At 44.7% G+C, this 20,089-nt stretch overlaps 1 protein-coding gene across 1 annotated transcript in view; it reads left to right on the forward strand.

Moving 5' to 3' along the window:
* Window positions 1-4,489: 4,489 nt before the first annotated feature.
* Window positions 4,490-20,089, forward strand: part of LOC141110388 (G protein-activated inward rectifier potassium channel 4-like) — a 79,695-nt gene continuing 64,095 nt past the window's right edge. Inside the window, exon 1 of the mRNA XM_073601708.1 lies at window positions 4,490-4,903. The gene's annotated coding sequence lies outside the window, so the exon portion shown is untranslated. The remainder of the gene's footprint in view (window positions 4,904-20,089) is intronic.

A 20,089-nucleotide genomic window follows, 5' to 3' on the forward strand; every position in this document is an offset into this window, starting at 1 on the left:
AGAGCAGGGCGGTGGGGTTGAGCTGTGCTGTGTGTGTGTGTCAATAGACACTCACAGCCCGGCTCAAGATTGAGACAGTAGGTGTGCCACCATTGGAAGCAGCTTCCTATAGCGATGCCCCGAGACGAGTAGGAGAGCGCCGGCTGGGGGGACCCGAGAAGAGGAGGTTCGGGCCACTCTATGCAACACTGTCATTTTTAAGTAGAATCAAAGGCAAAACTTTTTTTTCATTTTGAATAAAGTAAGGGAGGGTTTACAACCCCTTTATTTGACATCCGTGTCCTATTGGGGAGATTTTCCTTAATTTCCTGTCCCATAGACAAAATAGGAAGTGAGAAGAAATCCCTCCAAATGAAGGAATCCCTGGTTGTCACCACAACTAGTGTCCCCAGTGAAAGATTTCCCCCGAATTCCTGTTCTGGTGACAATCCAGATTTGAGATTTTCTTTCACCCATAACAGTAAACAGGACAAACAGAGAGGGTGAATCTCCCTAACGGGGGCACAGACAGCAATAAAAACCTGACAGGGGTTCTAATCTCTCTCCACTCTGCCCGGTCACTTAACCCACCAGACTCCACCGCTAAATGAAATGCCACTTTTAGGCGGCCAGGTTCTTTTCACGAAAAACACAGAAGGCTCAATTCGCAAAGCTTTATTGCAACGGCACGGATCTGTATTTTTAGCCATGTGACTGCACTTCTTCAAATCTCATTGGACTCCGCAGAAAAATAACTGTCACTTTTTTGAAAGCGGTGTGTCAGCTTTGTGAATTGGGACTATAAATATATTCTCAATTCGCAAAGCTTTCACACCGGCGTAAGGACACTTACTTTAAAAAAAAAGTGACAGTTATTCTCAACCAAGTCCAATGAGGTTTGAAAATGACAGTCACATGGCTAAAATAAAGATTCCTACTTTTTTTTTTTTTTTTTATACATTCTTTTTTTTGTGTTAAAAAAAAGGGTAAGCAACCTTTTCTGTACCGTGTTCACAAGCATTCAACAACCATGCCAGTGGAAAATAGCGTGCTGTATTGTCTTGGTTTGTTTTCAGTTTTGGCAAGTTAAACTCATTAATTATTATATCATAACTTGCCATTGGCAGTACAGCTATGTGTGTAAAAACTGATTAACTGGCGCACACACAAAACACATTCAGCCCTGTAAGCATGCATTTTAGACCTCAGATCGGCCCCAATGCATGCACTTCAGAACTTATGTCAGCCTCAATGCATGCACTTCGGATCAGCCCCTAATGCATGCACTTCAGACTTCACATTAGCCCAAATGCAGGCACTACAGACCCCAGATCAGCCCCAATGCATGCACTACAGGCCCCAGATCAGCCCCAATGCATGCACTACAGGCCCCAGATCAGCCCCAATGCATGCACTACAGGCCCCAGATCAGCCCCAATGCATGCACTACAGACCCCAGATCATCCCCAATGCATGCACTACAGGCCCCAGATCACCCCCAATGCATGCACTACAGACCCCAGATCAGCCCCAATGCATGCACTACAGACCCCAGATCAGCCCCAATCCATGCACTACAGACCCCAGATCAGCCCCAATGCATGCACTACAGACCCCAGATCAGCCCCAATGCATGCACTACAGGCCCCAGATCAGCCCCAATGCATGCACTACAGGCCCCAGATCACCCCCAATGCATGCACTACAGACCCCAGATCAGCCCCAATGCATGCACTACAGACCCCAGATCAGCCCCAATCCATGCACTACAGACCCCAGATCAGCCCCAATGCATGCACTACAGACCCCAGATCAGCCCCAATGCATGCACTACAGACCCCAGATCAGCCCCAATGCATGCACTGCAGGCCCCAGATCAGCCCCAATGCATGCACTACAGACCCCAGATCAGCCCCAATGCATGCACTACAGACCCCAGATCAGACCAAATGCATGCACTTAAGGCTTCAATGCATATACTTCATGCTTCAGATCAGCTGCAATGCATATTCTTCAGATCAGCTGCAATCATAGCTCCCAACTACCCCTGATTTCGAGGGACTGTCCCTGATTTGGAGCAATGTCCCTCTGTCCCACATTCCTCCTCATTTGTCCCTCATTTTAGTCTGATCTATAGATGTAAATAAAATGCACTTTTTACCTTTCAAAAAGTGTTTCCCAGTGCTAAACCTTTCATCCGATTTCTAAATTGCAGCATTTGTACATTTTAAAAGCCAATATAAAGGAATAGTAGTGGTAAAAAAAAGCACTTGTAGATTTAATTAATCTTTTTTGGGGGGTTTATTCTCCTTTAAGGGGATGTGGCAGGGGGCGTGTCCTATGCCTACATACATTTGCTAGTAGGTGTTCCTCATTCCCATCTCAAAATGTTGGGAGGTATGCTCAGATGCACTGGGGCTGATCAGACCTTTAGCCACAGTGCATGCTTTTTAGACCTTATGTCAGCCTCAATGCAAGCACTTCGGATCAGCCCCAATGCATGCACTTCAGACTTCAGGTCAGCCCAAATGCAAACACATTCCTCCCAACATTTCGAGATGGGAATGAGGGACACCTACTAGCAAACGTATGCAGGCAGAGGACACACCCCCTGCCACACCCCCTTAAAGGAGAATTAACCAAAAAAATTTAATTCAATCCAAAAAAAATAATGAAAAGGGATTTTTTTTTACCACTACTATTTGTTTATATTGGCTTTTAAAATTTACAAATGCAGCAATTTAGAATTTGGATGAAAGGTTTAGCACTGGGAAACACTTTTTGAAAGATAAAAAGTGCATTTTATATACAACTATATAGATCAGATCAAAATGAGGGACAAATGAGGAGGAATGAAGGACAGAGGGACATTACTCCAAATCAGGGACAGTCCCTCGTAATCAGGGACAGTTGGGAGCTATGCAAACACTTTAGACTTCAGAACAGCTGCAATGCATACACTTCAGACTCGGTGGCGGCTTATGCTCAATATTTTGGGGTGGCAAACTCGCACCTCAGGCTGTAATCATGTGCTTCCAATAAAAACCTTGATTGAAATCAAATCCATGCAACATGCGCCCTGCATGGAGATTAGGGGCCGGGCGCATGGATGGATTGGGGGGGGTGGCGCCCCTGCGCCCTGCATGGACGGGCCACCACTGTATCAGACTTCAGATTAGCCCCAATGAATGTATGCACTTCAGACCTAAGATCAGCTCCCAAGGCATTCACTTCAGACCTTGGATCAGCCTCAATGCATGGGGTTTCAGACTTTGGGTCAGCCCCAATCCTTATACATTTAGGAATGCAGATTAACACTCTAGGTGTGTAGATAGGCTTCTTCCACACAGGACGCCAACGTCCTCAGCGGCAGTTTTTCAGTGACATCATGGAGTAGGGTGGGGCCAGGCTTTGTAACTGAAAGCCTTGTGGGCTGTCAAATACAACCAGTGGTAGTAGATGCCAGCGCAAATGGCAATGTGTGCCCACCTGGGCAGGCATGTCATGGATTTAGGGTTGCCACCTCATCCCTTTAAACCCGAACACCTTTGAATTACACAGGTTCTGAGGCTAATTAAATACAGATAAGGCACCAAGTAAGTTTAATTACCACCTTAATCACCCACAGAACCTGTGTAATTAATGTGTGTTTGGGTTTAAAGGGATGAGGTAGCAACACTACATGGATTGCCGACACCTGTGTTAAACCTTTGTGAATTGAGCCCTATATTTCAAAAATAGCATTGCCCTTACCCAAATAAAAATGTGACCATAAACATTTCAATTAATCGATCAGCTAGACTGGGCACTAATCTGCATGGCGGCCCCCAGAACGTACCGTTCTTGGGGGCGGGAAAGGCGATCGTACATTGTCTAATTGCTACCAGATACCAGGGGTGGCAGCTGATTGAAAATTGTCTAACCCCTGCCAAGTAACCAGACCGTCCCGGTTCAGGACAAAAGCTGGCCCAAAAGACACCATCAATCGGCCAATGCAAATAGTATCGTGGGCCTCGGGTCGCCGATCCTTGATAAAACTTTGTGAATTGAGCCCTATACTTTAAAAATACTATCACCCTTACCCAAAAAAAAAAAAAAGGTGACCATAAACCTTTCAATGAATCAAAGAGCCAACCTGGGCACCAAACTGCCCGGCGGCCCCGGGAAAGGCGATCGTACATTGTCCAATCGCTCCCAGATACCAGGGGTGGGAGCTGATTGAAATTTGTCTAACCCCCCCTGCCAAGTAACCAGTCTCCGTTCAGGACAAATCTGCCCGTCGGCCCCAAACGCTGTCTAATCGCTACCAGATAGCCGGACTGTCTCTATTTGGGGCAAAAGCTGGCTCAAAAGACACCATTAATCGGCATGTCCAACTGTTCGCTAGCGCTCGCTCACGTGCGGTAATCTATGGCACGATGGCTTCTTGCTGATATACCGCCTTCCCAAAAATGCCAGTCTCTGTCTCCCCTTACAACACACGCAGCACTGCCTCTTCTCAAGTCTTGGCTGGTCAGTAAATTCTGCCTTTCATCGCCAGCTGCTTGCTTTCAGCAGCGACTCATTCGCCCGCGTGGCTTTGCCGTCTCTTGTCCTCACCGCGCGCGTGCCATACCTCCCACCGATGTCCCATTTTTTTTCCTCGCATCTCCTGCTCCTCTCTGTCTCTGGTGGGCTCCCGTCCTTCTGCCCCTCCTCTCTCCTCTTTATAAAACCCCATTGTGTGTGATGTGTGTGTCTTCCCAATCGCATGCTGCTCAGTCCAGCATCCAAGCACTGATCTGCATCTCTTTCTCTGCTGTCACTCCGCTTCCTCCTCCCAGTCACTCTCTGGCTCTCATCCTTTCGGGGCTCCTTCCAGCAGCATCAGCACCATGCAGGACCGGGGACACTTCCAGGGTCATCTCTCTAAATAGCATCCCAGGTAAGAGACAACGCTACCCAACTCTTGACAGCCTGGGGACATATCTGGGACGTGGAGCTTGCTGGCTGATGTCTTTTGTCACCCCTGATATTGTCTCCAGTTGTCATTGTCTGAAAACGGAACTACGATTTGACAAAAGGAGTAGTAGACGCGTGGAGCAAGGCACGAGCATAGGGGGAACCCTAAACTGAAATACGCCCGGAATAAACTCAGAACTGCAATAGACGAGTCAAAAATGATTTAGAAAATAACTTAATTGTTTTAATAACTGTCAATATTATTTTTATTCTTCAATTGGACGTGAAGGCCACAATATATACGCAAAACGCAAGCGTGTTATCGTTTAAGATAAGAAAGGAATGTAAAGGCAGCGCTTAATTTTGCAACTTATTAAATGCATCAAAAACAGGACAATGAAAGCAAACAAATTGCGCGCTTAGAGAAAAAAGCAGAAAAAAGCGGTAACCGTTGCGTTGGGCGCTTTTTCTTTTTTTTTTTTTTTTTTTGCGGTTCACCCCGAGTTAACTCCGTCTCTGCCAAAGCTCCACCAACAATCTCAAAGGTTTTGCTTCTCCAGCTGCTTCCCCGCACTGCACGGGCTTGTGTTTAATTAATTCCGCTTACGATCAGTTTTTTCCCCGTGGCTAAAACTGCCTTGTGCGAAGTTAGTTTTATGCGCGGCAGCTACGGGAGGTGAGAAATGGCGTACATCGCCGTGTGCGAAAAGTGATGTCATTAAAGAAAATGATGTTGTATATTTTAAACAGAGCTTGCTTATGGGGGTAGTTATAGGGTATTGCTGGGAAATTTGTTTTCTTCATGTTGTTGTTCATTATATTATCCATTATCACATAACATTGTTTATTAAAACTGACCTTTACTTATTTGTTTTAGTTGATTGTAATTAGACTGTAGGCTCCAAATGACCTCTAGGTTGCACTAGATCCTCCTTTATCAGCCAGGGTTATGTGGCAAATCTAGGGTTCCTCAAGAAGTTAACAGGGTTCCTTAAAATGTACTTTTCAGATAAGTTACTATTAACCCCAATGATCTTTTCAGCTATCTATAAACTGGAATTCTTACCATTGACCATCAATATAAGGGAAATTATTTTCACTGACCAACAATGTAAGGAGCATTCTTCCCACTGACCACCAATGTAAGGAACATTCTTCTCACTGATCACCAATGTAAGGAGCATTCTTTCCACTGACCACCAATGGAAGGAACATTCTTCTCACTGACCACCAATGTAAGGAGCATTCTTCTCACTGACCACCAATGGAAGGAGCATTCTTCCCACTGACCACCAATGGAAGGAACATTCTTCCCACTGACCACCAATGTAAGGAACATTCTTCTCACTGATCACCAATGTAAGGAACATTCTTCTCACTGACCACCAATGTAAGGAGCATTCTTCTCACTGACCACCAATGGAAGGAGCATTCTTCCCACTGACCACCAATGGAAGGAACATTCTTCCCACTGACCACCAATGGAAGGAACATTCTTCCCACTGACCACCAATGTAAGGAACATTCTTCTCACTGATCTTCAATATAAGGCACAGTCTTCCCACTGACCACCAATGTAAGGAGAATTCTTCTCACTGACCTTCAATGCAAGGCACATTCTTCCCACTGACCACCAATGTAAGGAACATTCTTCCCACTGACCTCCAAATTAAGGAGAATTCTTCCCACTAATAACCAATGTAAGGAGCATTCTTCCCACTGACCTCCAATGTAAGGGGCATTCCTCCCACTGACCACCAATGTAAGGAGCATTCTTCCCACTGACCACCAATGTAAGGAGCGTTCTTCCCACTGACCACCAATGTAAGGAGCATTCTTCCCACTGATCACCAGTGTAAGGAACATTCTTCCCACTGACCACCAATGTAAGGAACATTCTTCCCACTGACCACCAATGTAAGGAGCATTCTTCTCACTGACCATCAATGTAAGGAGCATTCTTCCCACTGACCTCCAATGTAAGGGGCATTCTTCTCACTGACCACCAATGTAAGGAACATTCTTCTCACTGGTCACCAATGTAAGGAGGATTCTTCTTACTGATCATAAATGTAAGGAACATTCTGCCCACTGACCACCAGTGTAAGGGACATTCTTCCCACTGACCTCCAATGTAATGAGCATTCTCAACACACTCCCCAATATATGGGGGGAACCACATGGGCCACCAGTGTAATGGACATTCTTATCGATAACCACCAGCCTAAGTGGACCATATTTCATTATCCATTAATGTGTGGCTAATTTAAAGCAATTTGAATACAAAATCATTTTAAGCAGGGATCCTTGAGATGTGAACATCATTTCAAGGGTTCCTGGGAGGCGAAAAGGTTTAGAAAGGCTAAGATAGGGTATTGCTGTGATTTTTTTTTCTTCTAGGTTTTATTTATCATACTTTTATAACATAAAATTGTCCATTATAACTGTCTTTTTCCACATTTAGTTTACCTGAGAGATTATTATAATTAGAACGGAGACTCCAAATCACAAATGGATTGAGAATCTCTAGACCAGGCTTTCTCAACCTTTTAACCCTAGAAGAACCCCCAAAAATAATTTTCATCTCTTGAGGAACCCTTACTAAAACCAATTCATCAGGGCTCAAAAGGGACAATGCCCCTTATACTGGTGATTAATAGGAAGAAGGCCCCCCTTAAAGTGGTGCTCAGAATGCCACCCTTAAAGACAGCTAAAAAGCTAAAAATATATTAGGTGTCGTGCTGCTGGCTTTGCTAAGTGGTGCTGAACCTTGAATCCTGTAGGCATCAGCATATAGGTGGTTCATCAGCCACAGCTCAAGGAACCCCTAGCAACTCTCTGGAGGAACCCCAGGGTTCCATGGAACCCTGGTTGAGAATGGCTGCTCTAGACCCTTCTAAAGGAAGTTCATATAATTTTTGGTTTAGGGCTGATATATTAGCTACTCAGTATAAATATACAGTACACCTCCCTATGTGTAAAGGAGCCTTCCTCAACCTGTTTACCTCAGAGGAACCCTCAAAATCATTTTCAACTCTCTGGGAATCCCTGCTGAAACCAATATATTGAGGGTCAGGGAGGGAAATTGCCCATTACAGTGGTGACCAGTGGGAAGACTGCCTCATATACAGGCAGCTAAATAAAATAATTAGTGTCATGCTGCTGGCTCTGCCAAGTAGCGTTGGCTCCGGAACTAAGCAGACACCCTCAGATGGGAGGTCAATCAACTCAAGGAACCTCTAGCTACCTCTGGAGGACCCCTAGGGTTCCATGGAACTCTGATTGAGAATGGCTGGTCTGAGGGTTTTAGCTTAACATTTGCATAGTTCCCAACTGTCCCTGTTTTCGAGGGACTGTCCCTGATTTGGAGCAATGTCCCTCTGTCCCTCCTCATTTGTCCCTCATTTTGGTCTGATCTATATAGATGTCTATAAAATGCACTTTTTATCTATCAAAAAGTGTTTCCCAGCGCTAAACCTTTCATCTGATTTCTAAATTGCTGCATTTGTAAATTCCAAAAGCCAATATAAAGGAATAGTAGTGGTAAAAAAAAAAGCACTTGTGGGTTTAACCAATCTTGTTTTTTTTGTAAAATTCTCCTTTTAAGGGGGCGTGGCAAGGGGTGTGTCCTATGCCTGCATACTTTTGCTGACAGGCGTCCCTCATTCCCATCTCAAAAAGTTGGGAGGTATGCATTTGCAATGCATGATAACCATGTGGGAACTGCAAAGTTTTATTAAACAGCTCAGTTCAGACATCTGGGGTTGCATGTGGTGCGAGTCCAAACTCCTGCATGCAGCAGTTTTTATGTCCATTACACAGTTTGATGTTCCTTATTGTAGATTTGAAGTGACATCATGCTAGAACACCCTAAAGAAGAAGTATAGCCAAAGCTCGTTTGGCTGTTCTTCTCCTGTGGATCACAGGAGTGCAGTTTGTTCTGCAGTCCTGTGACCCATTTTTCTTCAGACGGCTGCCTGAAATCAGCTGACGCCACAGAGGCGGTCCAGGCTCGGGCAAGATTGCGACAAGGAAGTCGGGATCCGCCCACATGCCTGGACCAGCAACCTGGCTCAGGCTCTCAGCGAGCGGCTGAGAGCCTGAGCCGGCCACTCCCGCCCCCCTCAACAGCCCAGCACTCCAGTGAGCAGAGTGACAGTCAACAGCTCTCTGCTCATGGAGTCTTTGAGAACCGAGTGATCAGCGGTGTTTGATCGCTCAGTTCTAAGTGTTAGAGCCGACGGGGGGGGGGGGACAAATGCAGCATCGGAACAATACTGCATCCACCTAGATAAAAATATGATTCTGTGAAAAAAAAAAAAATTCTACTTTAAAAGTAAATCTAAACCCTAACTGGATTATATTTTGTTTGCAAACGCACAGTGTAGTAATGCAAAGTGGCAGATTGAACACCGTTTTTGAAATTACATTGACATATTAAAGCTTATACAATATTTTTCCATATGGGCTTATATCTACTTTAAATTCTCACTCTGGGATCGTGAAACAGCAAGAGTATTTTCTGTGCCCTCAACCCTGATCAGCGCAGATTAACGCACTAGGTGTGAACAAGCCCTTAAAGTGAAAAAATAGTTCCACTGTTGCTCACTGCAAGCAGGCAGGTTTCTTATTGCAAAATAAAAAATAAAATACACTTACCTGCCTGCTTTCAGCAACCCCCGGCATGTAAACTGAGCTGTGCATGTGCAGCTCAGCTTACATCGGCTGGTCCAATCCCGGTGTGCTGGAATGACAGCTTATGCGCATGTGCAGGAGTGACATCATCCCATGACAGCCAATGAAGATGGACACAGGAGAAGATTCTGGCGCCGGCGAGGGACAAGACTATTAAAGGAATGGTGGGTATAAACTGCCTTGAAAGGGTTGTAAACCCTTTGCGGTTTTTTCACCTCAATGCATTCTATGCATTGAGGTGAAAAACCTCTTGTAGTGCACCAGCCCCCTAGAGCCCCCCTTTGACTTACCTGAGCCTGATTAAGACAGCACAGCCATTGGCTCCCGCTGATGTCAATAAAATCCAATGACGTGGGAGCTGGGGGGGGGGGCGGAGCCGAGTCCTGCTGTCTGCATCAATGGACACAGCAGCAGGACATGGGAGTGCACCCACATGGGTGCCCCGAGGGAGAGCGATTCTCCGACAGGGCACTCGAGAAGAGGAGGAGCCAGGAGCGCCGCTGAGGGACCCCAGAAAAGGAGGATCGGGGCCACTCTGAACGTTTACATATCCTTTACATAAGTTCTGCTTTAAAGGGAGAGTTTAGTTTGTGTTTCCTTACCTATCAGTCACAGAACTCCTATGAATTATCACAGCACTCCCTCCTCCTTTATCACATGAGTTTGAGGTTTTAATCAGACAAAAGTAGCCTTAAAGCAAGCTGTCTTGCTGTACTGCCTCTTTAGGTAGCCCACTGTGCTTTGGGAATCCTTTGTCAAGTTTTAAACATTTATCTGTAAACCAAAGATATTTTATAGATTGTAAAAAAAAAAATCACAGATATTAAAGGAGAAGGTCAAAGCTCTTTTAGCCCTTGTTCACCTGTAGGTCACAGGATTGCACTTCGTTCTGCACTCCTGTGGCCTGTATTCAGCCAAAAGCGGGCTAAAATCTCAGCAGGTTCAGATCCTGGAGGGATCCAGACTTTAATGTCAGGATCCACCCAGATTCATGACAGCCTCTCATTGTGCTGCTGAGAACTTGATCCAGCCACTCCTTTTTTTTCTTGGGAGGGTGATCAGCACAGGGCCAATCAGCACTGTCCAGACTGCAGCCTCAAAGGACAATCAGAGGAGAATAAAAACTCCTACAAGTTTTAACCAGACACTGATAAAAGGCACAAGACTGCTATATACCGCTGATGAGAAAAGGTATTTAGCAGTTTATATTTACTAAAATAATTGCATTTCCATGTTTTGTGTACTGTGGGAGACCAGATATAGTGAATGCAGGGTCCTGGGTTTAATAATATATTGGTGCTTGTAAGATTGCTTGTTATAGCTTTTTCTTTGTAATCTTATTATATTTTATTCTAATTTCTGTTTGCTTATATTACTTTGTAATTTCTTGGAAATTAATAAAAATGACAATATATAAAAAAAAAAAATAATAATAATTGTATTTCCATGTTCTGTGTACTGTGGGAGACCAGATATAGTGAATGCAGGCTCCTGGGTTTAGTAACACTTTAACCACTTCCCGCCCGCGCTATAGCCGGGCCTTAATTGCCAGGAGGGCATCAATAGACGTCCTCCTGTGCATAAGCTGCCTGCACGCCCCCTGCGGGGCACAAATGGCACGCTCTGTGATCACCGAGTCAATGAGACTCGGCTGATTACAGATTGGAGTAAGGAGCCGATCCCCTCCCCTTACTACGTGATCAGCTGTCAGCCAATGACAGCTGATCATGTGATGTAAATAAAAGATCGGTAATCAACCTACCAGTGCCAACCAGTGCCACCTATCAATGCCCACCACTGCCACCTATCAATGCCCATCAGTGCCTCATCATCAGTGCCACCTATTAGTGCTGCCTATCAGTGTCACCTACCAGTGCCCATCAGTGCCACCTATCAGTGACCTTCAGTGCCACCTATCAATGCCCTTTAGTGCCACCCTTCAGTGCCACCTCTCAGTGCCGCCTCATCAGTGTCCACCAGTGCCACCTATTAGTGCCCACCAGTGCCACCTATTAGTGCCCATGAGTGCAGCCTCATCAGCGCACATCAATGAAGGTGAAAAACTACCTGTTTGCAAAATTTTTTTTCCAAATTTTCGGTCTTTTTTTCGTTTTTTTTTTTTAGCAAAAAATAAAAAAACAGCAGTGATTAAATACCACCAAAAGAAAGCTCTATTTGCAGGGAAAAAAAATTATAAAAATTTTATTTGGGTACAGTGTTGCATGACCACGTACTTATCATTCAAAGTGTGACAGCACTGAAAGCTGAAAATTGTCCTGGGCAGGAAGGGGGTGAAAGTGCCTAGTAAGCAAGTGGTTAAGGTTGCCCCCGTTGATCGCTTCATCTGAAAATGCTAGTTCTATGCCTGTCTTGCTTTAGTGTCAATACTTCTGTGGCATCACCGACAGGAACCAGCATAGAGATAACTAGCACCGAAGTTATCCCAAACTCGCGCTTGCCTCATGCTTCTTCCAGGTCAGAAACCCACAAAGTATTAAAACCAAAGGGCAGCCAAGCGATTGGCATTTCCGGGAGCAGGCCAGTAACGTGTGTTTTCTGCCACCATAGGAACACTTTAACCTCTAGGATCCCTCTGGAGGAAGACAGTTTGGGTTGGCTGTGTTGTGACCTCACTAACATCTCTGCCTCCTTGCTTGAGAGATGATTTTTATTCCGAGATCTGCTGCTAGGTAATTAGTAAAGTAATTAGACATAATTGGGTAAAGAGGTTAATAATAGCAGAGAAAGGGAAGACAGCTTTTAGAATGCCACTAAAGAGAAATATCTTTTAGAAACGGCGCTTTAAGTCATCTTTTTTGTTTTTTTTTTATACATCAAAGAAAAGCAGCAGGAGATATCAGCCCAACGTCCGGCAAGCTTTTGATGTTGAGAAACAGTAAACAGGGTTCGGTTGTTACTATGGCGTGACTGCCTGGATTTACTTAACGCTCACATTTAATCTAAATATATCTTGCATTCCCTGGTTCTCCCCCCCCCCCATCAACATGAAAACATAAATTGTTCAATAAAACCTTTCTATTTTCATTACATATCTTAGTTAAGACATCTCTGTGCTTCTCTATGCAATGCAGCATACTTCCCAATTTTTTGAGATGGGAATGAGGGACACCTATCAGCAAAAGTATGCAGGCATAGGACACACCCCCTGGCCACACCCCCTTAAAAGGAGAATTGTACAAAAAACAAGATTGGTTAAACCCACAAGTGCTTTTTTTTTTTTAACCACTACTATTTCTTTATATTGGCTTTTAGAAGTTACAAATGCAGCCATTTAGAAATCCGATGAAAGATTTAGCGCTGGAAAACACCTTTTAATAGATAAAAAGTGCATTTTATATACATCTATATAGATCAGAGCAAAATAAGGGACACATGAGGAGGAATGAGGGACAGAGGGACATTGCTCCAAATCAGGGACAGTTGAGAGCTATGAATGCAGACAGATCATGGCTGGTGGGAGTGTTTGCACATAGGTGTTAGGCAGTTGTCACAAAAACAAGTTTCCCCATTGAAAGATTTCCCCTCTATTCCTGTTCTGGTGGCAACTACAAATGTTGGATTTACCCTGACTTTCTTCCTATATGACATTACCAATCAGCATAGCTCCCAACTGTCCCTAAATTCGAGGGACTGTCCCTGATTTGGAACAAAGTCCCTCTGTCCCTCATTCCTCCTCATTTGTCTCTCATTTTGATCTGATCTATAAAGTTGTATATAAAATGCAAGTTTTATCTTTCAAAAAGTGTTTCCCAGCGCTAAACAAATTCTAAATTGCTGCATTTGTAAATTTTAAAAGCCAATATAAAGGGATAGTAGTGGTAAAAAAAAAGCACTTGTGGATTTAACTAATCTTTTTTTTTAGTTAATTCTCCTTTAAGGGGGTGTGGTAGGGGGCGTGTCCTATGCCTACATACACTTGCTAGTAGGTGTCCCTCATTTCCATCTCAAAATGTTGGGAGGTATGCCAATCAGGACATTTAAAAGAGAGTCAATCTCCCTAATAGAGATGCAGACAGCAAAAAATAAAAACAAACAGAGGGTTCACACTGACACCCCCCCCCCCGACATCAAAGTTGCGTGACTTTGAAGTCGGACCCCATCGTGACTTCGGCACGACTTGCATGCGACTCCTTCAACAGAAGTCAATGCCAGTCGGGCCAAAAGTAGTGCAGGAACCTTTTTCTAAGTCGGTGAGACTCAAGTCACACCAAGTACAATGGGTTCCATTGCAGAGAATGGGGTCCAAATCGGGTCCCACTTCTGATGCGAGAAGCGCTCCAAATTCGGAGGGATTGTGGCATCAGTGTGACCCGGGCCTCAACTGAAAAGAAGTTTCGCCTATAGTATTACTTTCATGTCTTCCCGCCTGCTAGGGTTGCCACCTTTTCTTCAAGCCAAACCCAAACACTTTAGCGGCACCTTTGGGTGCCCCCAAGGACAATAGTACTGCAGTGCGCATAGCTTGCCGCAGCGAATAGTGGGTGTGGCCAAATCGTCCTGCCCCCCAGTGATACAAAACCTGCCCCCCCCCCCAGACAGCTCTCGGGTGGCAACAGATTTGTGTGTGCCTATCTTGGTTACTTGGGGAGCCACAGCCCAGTCTGAATAATGTGTCCGGGTTTCAGTCCGCCTGAAACCTGGACACATGATTCAAAAACCCTGGACTGCCTGGGTGAATCCTGGACAGGTGGCAACCCTACCGCCTGCCCCAGCATCCTTTTTTAAGTTATTGTTCTTATTATACAGGGTTTATATAGCGGCAACAGTTTGCACAGCACTTCTGAACACCTGGGGGATTGGTGATCATGTGACCACTGTGATTGGCTGTCACAGTGTCAAAGGAAAAGATCCACAAGCCGCACATCATGAAGCAGACCCATGTGCATGAAGTGAGATGTTCCCCGTGATTGAGCTCCAAGGGGCCGAGCGAAACACATCGGGGGGGGGCGTGACCTGACTGGAGTGGAGGCTGAGGCTGCCTTTCATCTTTCATGCACAGGGGTCTGCTTCATGATATGCTGCTTATGGATCTTTTCCTCTGACATTGCTGAATTTGGAGTTGGGACGAGCTCCCTGTCCCATGCCTGCACTCACAGCGGTCTAGTTGGGCTTTACCTCTCTACCTGAGCGGCACCTCATTTTGTCTTTTTGTCCACCGGGAGGCCTAAGCGACACACCGGCTGGCCCGATCAAAGCCAATCCCGGCAACCCATCGCGTCCAGGGTTGCCAACGTCCCGCGGCATTTTTTTTTTTACGGACAAACCGTGGAAAATTTACTGGCGGAGCACATTTTTTACTTGCAACCTGAGAAATTACAGAACTCCTGTTGAAAACTAACACAGCGAATATTTGACTAGTATAAACATGATGTGGAAATGCTGACAATACCTAGAACAAAGTAATTTGCTTGATTTACATTTGAAAAGTCAACACGGCATGAAATGAAAAGCCCCTGACATTTACTGGCAGTTGTAAAAAAAAAATCACCGATTTATACAAACTGTCAGTAAATTGACTGGCGGTTGGCAACCCTGATTGGGTCTCAGATCTAGTAACCTGGAAGCAATGTCATGACATCACTTCTGGTTTACTGAAGACCTAAAGGCGCCAGATTAAAAAAAAAAATGACAGTACACTTGGTTTGAGAGCGTTTCGCAAGACAAGCAAAATTTTTATATAAATTTTGACTTGATATACAAGCGATGCCTTGATATACAAGTAGCGTCATGTCACAACAGAGTAGTAAAGAGAAGAGAGGCGCCTCTAAGTGTAGCAATATGGTTACATTTATGAAGGTACAACTTTTAGCAACATATTGCTACACTTAGACCCCATTCACACAGGGGCAACACGACTTGCAGGTCGCCTCAGCGAGGCGACCTGCACACGACTGCCCGGGCGACTTGCAAAACGACTTCTGTATAGAAGTCTATGCAAGTCGCCCCAAGTCGCCCCCGAAGTCGTACAGGAACCTTTTTCTAAGTCGGAGTGACTTGCGTCGCTCCCCTTAGAACGGTTCCATAGCACAGAACGGGAGGCGACTTGTCAGGCGACTAGGTCACCTGACAAGTCGTCCCTGTGTGAATGGGCTCTTAGAGGCGCCTCTCTTCTCTTTTATACTCTGGAGCTCCTGCTGGATTTTGCTTCTAATCCCCTTGTGGAGGCTTCCATTTGTAGATGGACATTTTATGGTTACACAACCTATCACATTGCTATAATCTTTTTATATGGACTATAAACTGAAGAACCTATGAATAAATGGTTGTGGAACGAATCATTTGAGTTTCCATTATTTCTTATGGGGAAATTAACTTTGATATACAAGTGCTTTGGATTGCAAGCGTGTTTCCGGAACGAATTGTGCTCACAATCCAACGTTTTACTGTATTTAAAATGGCCAAACTTGGCGTTTTGAATGGTTTTAAAGCGGAGTTCCACACAAAAATGGAACTTCCGCTTTTCGGAACCCTCCCCCCCTCCGGTGTCACATTTGGCACCTTTCAGGGGGGGGGGGGTGCAGATACCTGTCTAAGACAGATATTTGCACCCACTTCCGGCATAGACTCCCATGGGAGTCTATGCCTCTTCCTGTCCCTCCGTGCTGTCTGCTGGGAAACACACAGGTCCCAGGAGATAGTGGGGACCAGTTACGATGCGCAGCGTGACTCGCGCATGCGCAGTAGGGAACCAGGAAGTGAAGCCGCAACGCTTCACTTCCTGATTCCCTCACCTAGGATGGCGGCGGCAGCTGCCGAGAACCGAGCGGGTTCTCGGCGTCGCCTGCCGACGTCGCTGGACCCTGGGACAGGTAAGTGGCCATGTATTAAAAGTCAACAGCTGCAGTATTTGTAGCTGCTGGCTTTTAATATTTTTTTTTTTGGCGGTTTAGGTGGACCCCCGCTTTAAGTGTAAAGGAGGGATTGGGGGGGGGGGGTCTTATGGACCTCCAATCCCTCCATAAAGAGTACCTGTCACTGCCTATTACTGTCACAAGGGATGTTTACATTTCTTGTGACATCAATAAAAGTGATCAAAAATAAAACATTTAAGGGGGCAATGTAAAAAAAGAAAAAGAAAAAAAAAGAAAAAAAGAATCAATAAAAAGACCCCGTCTCTCCGAGCTCGCGTACAAAAGTGAACGCATACGTAAGTCGCGCCCACAAATGTAAACAGTGTTCAAACCACACATGTGAGGTATCGCCAAGATTGAGGATCGAAGGTCCTCAGGGCCCACTAACAGGCCAGGTTTGCAAGATAACTGAAATACATCACAGGTGATATAATTTGCTGCTCAGTGATTGCACTATTCCAGTCTGCATCTCCCCAAGGTAATACATAAAACCTGGCCTGTTAGTGGGTCCTGAGGACAGGGGTTGAGAACCCCTGCTCTAGACTATACGAGCAGTTAACCGGGAAGAGCCCCAGTGCATGGGAGAATACAATATTTTCATGGAGTTCTGGTTTAAGGTATGCTAACATGACCTATAAGTCAATAATATCATGTTTAGCATGCTTTAAATTTTATATTTTTAATTGAATTATTTATTTTTTTATAGAAGGGGAAGAGATCAAACCCCTGTAAGTTTTGCTTTCAGTGTCCCCACTGGAGAGATTCACCTTATCTATTTGTTCTGGTGACACCAGGACAAATAGCTGTCACCCGAACAGCAATAGGGAAGAAATCTTCCAACATGGACACCTGTGCAGATGACAGCTGTCCAATCGGGACATCTCCCACTTTGAAGACCCCCTCTTCCTGTTGTGTGTACACAGTGCTGGGACAAGATCATCCCGTGCCCAGGGCAAAGATGCCAAATTGCGCCCCCCCCCCTTCATTATGTGCTAGTATATGAGGAGGAGGGGGTGAGAGCACAGCTCACACCTCCTGCCAGCTCTCTCCTCCTCTCCTTGCCACTTCCAGGGCTGACAGAAGTAGTGATGCTGCTGTCACTACTCCTATCAGCCTTATAGTAGAAGGAACTTGCGGCGCCCCCCCATCCCTACAATACATGCTGTGCCCAGGGCAGTCGCTCCTCCTGCCCCTGTGGGTACAGGACAGGTAGTGAAGGGAAATCTCCCCAAGGGGAAACAACAAAAAAAAAACGAATAGTTTTTTTCTTTTTCTTTGTTCCATAGTGGTGCGTTATTTGCATTTTGGTAGTTTGATTTCTGTTATTTTTTTAATCTGTGTTATTTATTCTATGATGGTTTATTAGAGCAGAGTTTTAATTGGTTTTATTTGGTGCTAATTGCTGTTATTGGTAATATTGTTGTGTCACTGTGTCTTGTTTTGTTCATTGTTGCGATCTTGTGTTGTCTTTGTTGAGTGTAACTATGTCTAAATAATTTTCCTTAGGGATTAATAAAGTATTCTGAATCTGAATTCTGAATCTGAATCAACAGACAGGGGTTTTAATTATTTAAAAAAAAAAAGAAAAAGTTTTGGTTTCGGCACTACTTAGCATACCTTAAAGAGGAACTGCAGCCTGCTCACATAATTTAATAATAATTAACCATCGTCCCACGGCTAATTCATTAGCAGTTATCCCGTACGCCTGCACACACTTTGCATATTTGCTAATTGATATGGGATTCAAAAATGACTTCCGGATGCATTATTAATTGCCAGTACCTTTAATTAAAGTCCTATCTTTTATTAGAAAAACACTAAAAACATGAACAGGAATTATGCATGCCTAAAAAATACTGAAAGGGGTGCAGGTCATCCTTAAGGCCAGCCAGAGACTTTAAAGAGGAACTGCGGTCTGCTCACATTATTTGTAATAAAAACATCTTTGCCATTCTGAAGCTTCCCTTCGACCACTTTACATTATTATTTTATATATACTGTGATTCTCTACTTGCCAAATATGCTGCAGAAATCTTCCTCCACTGAGTCTGTCTGCAGCCATTTTAACTGTGGGCAGCTGAAGCTGCTGCCTGTTCACTTCCTGGATATACACAGACACACAGAGGCACACCTCCAGCTCTGCAGCTCTCATTGGCCCTCTTATGACTCATCCCCCTCCTCCCTTCCTGGCCAACTCACATGAGAGTGAGAGAGAGAGAGCTGTGCATGATGTCATAAGCCTAGAATAAAGACCAGACAAGAAACAGGAAGTGGGCTGTATAAGGGATTTACTGGCAGGAAAAAAAATGTTTTACTATCCAAAGTTAAAACAACAACAAGGGCAGAAGATTTATTAGATAGAAAAATGACTGAAGGTCCACTTCAAATGCCATCGCAGCTTTAGAGCTGAAGCATCGATTTCTGGGTGGACTGGCTCTTTAACCATCCATAGAACATAATATCTGAAAACCAAATTGCCCATACTCAGCAATAAGGCACTATTCTCCGTCAGAGCCGGGTTTTACGTCTCTCTGTGATCGAAAGCATTCATTAATACCAGGAAATCATTCCGTCTCCATTGTACCCTGTTGAAAGCAGCACAGTACAAGAATTATGAATCACGCTTTTATCCCAGAGCCGGAGAGAAGTGGGGGGGGGGGGGGGGGGATAATATTATCCCCACTGATATTAGACAGCAGAGGCCGGTTGCCAAGGCAGAGATCATTTTATTATATTCTAACAGCTATTGAACTATTTGTTGACAATTTAAGACATGTTCCAGGCATAATGTATTGGCAGGCACGGCTCCCTACGGGGAGAGACCGGATTGCATATGAGCTGATTTTCCATACTCTGGATGCACCTGCTGCATCCATTTACAGCGAATGCTTAGGTGGCGGGAGTGAAATACTCAGAGATAAATGCATACATTTCCATTTAGCCTGGGGGCCCATTCATACCGTTGCCGTGCATTAATGCATGTGTGTTGACCCACGTTATGCAGTATTTATACAGTATCTCACAAAAGTGAGATATATATTTTTGTAAATATTTTATTCTATCTTTTCATGTGACAACACTGAAGAAATGACACTTTGCTACAATGTAAAGTAGTGAGTGTACAGCTTGTATAACAGTGTAAATTTGCTGTCCCCTCAAAATAACTCAACACACAGCCATTAATGTCTAAACCGCTGGCAACAAACAAAAGTGAGTACACCCCTAAGTGAAATTGTCCAAATTGGGCCCAGTTAGCCATTTTCCCTCCCCGGTGTCATGTGACTCGTTAGTGTTACAAGGTCTCAGGTGTGAATGGGGAGCAGGTGTGTTAAATTTGGTGTTATCGCTCTCACTCTCTCATACTGGTCACTGGAAGTTCCACGTGGCACCTCATGGCAAAGAACTCTCTGAGGATCCAAAAAAAAAGAATTGTTGCTCTACATAAAGATGGCCTAGGCTATAAGAAGATTGCCAAGACCCTGAAACTGAGCTGCAGCACGGTGGCCAAGACCATACAGCGGTTTGACAGGACAGGTTCCACTCAGAACAGGCCTCGCTATGGTCGACCAAACAAGTTGAATGCGCATGCTCAGCGTCATATC

Source organism: Aquarana catesbeiana, linkage group LG10, assembly GCF_042186555.1.
Source record: "Aquarana catesbeiana isolate 2022-GZ linkage group LG10, ASM4218655v1, whole genome shotgun sequence".
Lineage (NCBI taxonomy): Eukaryota > Metazoa > Chordata > Amphibia > Anura > Ranidae > Aquarana > Aquarana catesbeiana.